The sequence below is a fragment of the Musca domestica genome, unplaced genomic scaffold (assembly GCF_030504385.1).
Source record: "Musca domestica strain aabys unplaced genomic scaffold, Musca_domestica.polishedcontigs.V.1.1 36, whole genome shotgun sequence".
Lineage (NCBI taxonomy): Eukaryota > Metazoa > Arthropoda > Insecta > Diptera > Muscidae > Musca > Musca domestica.
The window spans coordinates 4,666,313-4,671,718 of NW_026712318.1; the positions used below are offsets into that span (position 1 = coordinate 4,666,313).

At 38.3% G+C, this 5,406-nt stretch overlaps 1 pseudogene; it reads right to left on the bottom strand.

Moving 5' to 3' along the window:
• LOC131803977 (flap endonuclease GEN-like) lies at window positions 1–3,180 on the bottom strand (annotated as a pseudogene).
• Between the last annotated feature and the right edge of the window lie 2,226 nt (window positions 3,181–5,406).

Here is a 5,406-nt window from a genome sequence, read left to right on the forward strand (position 1 = left end):
ACATTTTTTATTGTAAAATTAAGCTAAATTATCTATAGATTATTTATGTAATTTAATTAGGAATACAAATTAAAAACGAAATATACAAACAATTTAATCGCTTAACAGAACAAATTCTCCCTCATCCAAACTGTCCTGATCGCCCACATCACATTTGGCCAAACTAGTTTCCATAAGCTTTTCAAATACATCTTCATTGTCTGTTTGAAAACTACTGTTGAAAAAGTAGCTAACGCCATTGGAATCCCCAATGTCATTCTCAATGATACTACTATTATTTGTATTAAAATTCAAGCTTATTCTTTGTTTTTGTTTGAAGCGATCCACTACATTCAGAGGTTTAGTAGGAAGGTCTAAGAGACTTTCAGTAGATATTTTCAAATCTTTAATTTTCTCAACTCTGTTGGATCCAATTTTAACTAGTATATCGAAGCTATCGTCCAACGACCTGCGTTTAGCTTCAGCATTTGTGGAGTTTTGGAAAGATGTGGATAGGACACGTTTTTCACACAACACATCCAAATCATCAATGGATAATTTTGTTTGAACACGGCTTGAGTTTAATTGGAATGAAGAGTTGTCGAAATCATTTAGCAAAAGGCTAATATCTTGGGGCATAGTTTCGTATTGTAATTGACGTCCCTCATGGTGTGTTAAAGCAAATGGATCATGGCCTTTGGCCACAATACCATTCACAATATCGGAAAGGTTAAATGCATTTTGATCAATATCTTCATCACTTTCTAAATCAGAAGGAACATCTTTGGTGAGTGGAGTAGAGCTCTGATTGTTTTGCATTAATAATTTTTCTTTCTTCAGGGGTGTTTGGTTCTTGTCGTTAGCTTGTTTGAAATACTTATCAATTGGTTGTAATCCTAGTTTGGTGGCAGATTTTGCTTTCGCTTGACGTTTGGGTTTTATTGTTTTTGCAACTTCATCAGTAGCCTTCATTAAGTCATCTAAATTATCCAAGGAATCTAAGTGTTTTGCCTTGTTTCTTGGCTTCTTTGCGGCTTTCTTGGGTTTTTCCTTCGACTTGAGGAAAGCATCTACCACTTCGGGAAATGCTGTTTCCATCAAACTCGTTGGTTCCACAGTTGTCCAAAGATCAGAAATTCCTTTTGGATTTTCCGACTCAACCTCTTGCAATTGTGATTCAGGCACCAGGCCATTGAATATTCCTTTTTCATCTTGCCATATAATTTCTAAGCTTGGAATACCTTTTACCACTCTCTTTTTAACAATTTCTTTGGGTGCAACGTAAACAACGGCCGTTGGCATCTCCTTTAATCGGGTGGCATTCTTAACCTGCCATCTTGTTAAAATCGGAAAGAATTTTTGAAAACAATAAACTTCTTTCCATTGCAAAAGATGTCCGACTTGTTTTATAAATTTAACCATATTTGGTTGTCGCCAACGGAGGTCTAATTTTGGAATCTCTTTTGGTTGCCTTAGGAATTCTTCTATTATGGCTTCAGAGGGAAAAGAAGGATCGGACAAAGCCTTTTTTCGTAGGATCAATTCCGCCTTTATAGACAAACGTTCTTCTCTGAAAGAAACAACAAATATCATCCCATATTTCATCTCCAATAAAGAATTTGTCTCTTACTTCCAAAGACTTTCATTACATCCTCGGTTGGTACGACAAATACCGCAACCACTCTTTGAATGGCTTTGTGTTCGTCCCATGTGACCACAGTTTGCACATATACTCTTATCGTCTACCTTCATTTCCAGTGCTGAGTATTTTGAATCTTCGTAACGCCAACAACGTATCTTGTTTAATATCTCATCATTTTAGTATTTATTGAAAAGTTTAACCACGCTATCACGCCCAATGCCACCAATTCCATCGGGACAATAATCGCAGCCACATAATAGTGCCATGACGATTACTTTGTTTTGTCCAAAATCTACATGATATACATTATTCATAATACATTTTATACATTTAAATTGTACTTCAAATCTCACCCATTTTGCTGCAAATTTGACGCATATCGTATATGTCTACGGCCCCACCTTGTGCTGCTAAAGCGCCTTGAGATGATACCGAAAAGTTGCGATACACACGCACAGCACCGTAGGCAAAGCAATCGGAGTCTTGGCTTATAACACCATCTACCAACTATCAGGAAGATATGATTAAAAGGCCTAATTTCAATCTAAAACTCACCAACCCCCTTTTGATTTAAAAATGCACAGTACGCCTCGGCCTCGCCGGGTCCCTGGACACACTGTATGCCCATGGAGGTGAGAAGATTTTCGCACTGCTTTAAAACCATGTTAAAACGTGATCTTCCCTTTTCGCCACCTTTATTTGATGTTTGCGAATTGACCGGCTGTTGGCTTGGCGGCGGTTTGTCCTTTGGCCGTACACCTCGAAATTGTATTTCATTGCGTTTTTCCATTACTTGACTTTTCAATTTTGGTGCTGGTGCACAAAAACTGGAGTCACTTCTTCCCATATTAAATAACAGGTACGAAAAAATAAGTTCCTGAAAAAAATAGAATTAAAACATATGGAACCATTAAAAAAACCCGCAACTTACTTTAGATGATGTCTGGGATGTACAAAATAATCTACTACATTGAGACTCTCACAAACCCATCCAGCCAAGTCTATGGCAACGATTTTTCCTCTCAACTCGCTTATGGGCTTGCGTTCGGCGTGAGGAGTAAGTACTGTCCACAAATCTTTGACACCCATTTGGGGGAGTTGTTCCTTTGAACTTCAGAGCGGGCGCCAATCTTACTAATTTGACATGAGTTTTTGACAGCTGTTGCTTTAGACATCCAGGGATTGATTGATCCTGGGCATCCAGGATTGATGGCAACGCTGTACAACATGTACAGTAGAACACGCATATAAGCCCCTTTTCAAAAATTGTCAATTTTTTCTTATATATATGTTTTTCTTATATGAATGTATTTTAGGCTTAACTCTAGTTTAGTAAAAACTCTTAAATTTTTTCGAAAATTTTTTCAGTGGTAGGTATTTTAACCATGATCCCGGGAAACTATTTTTTTCTTGGGGGACGGACCTGGGACCCCAGATTTTCGACCCGAAAGTCCGGGTTCAAGACCCCGACTAGACCCGGATCCACAATATGGGTATCGTTGGAAAGCTTATGAAAATACCTATCCAACAAGTGGTCATATGATGGGGTAAGATGTTACGGTTCGGAAGTTATAGTCAAATTATCGATTTTTTGGACCCGGATTTTTTATAAAACCCCCAAAAAGTCAAAAAAGGGTCCATTATGGGGGACAACAAAATTGATGCCAAATTATAGCTGACATTTCTACCTTTCCAAAATGCTACAATTTGTGCTAATACCTTCACTGAGTCCAGAGATATGGGTCTTGGAGCAAGTTGAGTTTAGGGGCTATGCTCGGATCATTTTGAAATTTTTACCGCAGGTAGGTATTTGTAACCTGATTACGGCAATGTAATTTTTTTGTGGGGGAAATACCCGGTTACCCGGTTATTCGACCCAAAAGTTCGAATACAACATCCGGTTTGTATCCGGTTCTACGTAACCGATACCAATAAAATGGGCATCATTTGAAAGCTTATGAAAATACCTATCCAACAAGTGGTCATATGACGGGGTTGCTGGAACCGGTTTCGGAGAAATTTAGGAAAATTTGCATTTTTGTATGAGTACTTTTTGAAAAACCTATAAAAACTCGAAAATGGACCCATTATAGGATCTTAAAATCTATACACTATATTATAGCTAACACTATTGCCTTTCCAAAATGGTGTCATATGTGTTGATATCTTTTGTGGTTCCGTGGATATAAGAGATAGAATTCATTAAATTATATTTTTCTCCAGTCTAGATGCATTTGACTTTGACCTTTATAGCTTTTTTAAGCAACCGGCCTTCGGCCGGGGCTTAAGATTTTCTCCTCAGGGGTATGTCCAACACCGGTTACGCGATCCATAGTTTTTCTAAAAATTGTACATTTTTTAAGTAACCGGCCTTTGGCCGGGGCTTAAGATTTTCTCCTCTAGGGTATGTCCAACACCGGCTACGCGATCCATAGTTTTTCTAAAAATTGTAATTTTTGTAAGTAGTCGGCCTTCGGCCGGGGCTTAAGATTTTCTCCTCTAGGGTATGTCCAACACCAGCTACGCGATCCATAGTTTTTCTAAAAATTGTAATTTTTGTAAGTAGCCGGCCTTCGGCCGGGGCTTAAGATTTTCTCCTCTGGGGTATGTCCAACACCGGCTACGCGATCAATAGTTTCCTAAAAACTGTAGTTTTCGAAAGTAGCCGGCCTTCGGTCTGGGCTTAAGATTTTCTCCTCTGGGGTATGTCCAACACCGGCTACGCGATCCATAGTTTTTCTAAAAATTTTAATTTTTGTAAGCAGCCGGCCTTCGGCCGGGGCTTAAGATTTTCTCCTCTGGGATATGTCCAACACCGACTACGCGATCCATAATATTCTAACAACATCAAATTAAAAACAAAGCAGATTAACAAGAACGTTAAACCCGACACAAAACTTGGGTTCACTCAAACTGCTTTCATAAGTAACGACTTTAAAAGTCAATATCTTCGGAACTACAAAAGATATCAACACATATGACACCATTTTGGAAAGGCAATAGTGTTAGCTATAATATTGTGTATAGATTTTAAGACCCTATAATGGGTCCATTTTCGAGTTTTTATGGGTTTTTCAAAAATTACTCATACAAAAATGCATATTTTCCTAAATTTCTCCGAAACAGGTTCCAGTTACCCCGTCATATGACCACTTGTTGGATAGGTATTTCCATAAGCTTTCAAATGATACCCATATTATTGATATCGGTTACGTAGAACCGGATATAAACCGGATGTTGTATCCGAACTTTTGGGTCGAATAACCGGGTAACCGGGTATTTCCCCCACAAAAAAATTATATTGCCGTAATCAGGTTACAAATACCTACCTGCGGTAAAAATTTCAGGTCAATCCAAGCATAGCCCCTAAACTCAACTTATGCCGTATTTTCATAAGCTTTCCAACGATACCCATATTGTCTATATCGGGTAAGTGGATCCGGGTCTAGTCGGGGTCTTGAACCCGGACTTTCGGGTCAAAAATCTGGGGTTCCAGGTCCGTCCCCCAAGAAAAAAATAGTTTCCCGGGATCATGGTTAAAATACCTACCACTGAAAAAATTTTCGAAAAAATTTAAGAGTTTTTACTAAACTAGAGTTGTTCCGTATTTTATGTAAGAAACTATTTGTAGTGCTTTGAAAAAAAGATTTATATGTGCTTTGTTTCTTATATAGAAAGTGGTGTATGGGTGGTCGGTCTACTGTACGAAGATATATTTCGATCTATAGAACCCATTGAACACTGAATGAATGCCTTTTTCTGATTGCATAGAGCCCTATAACAAC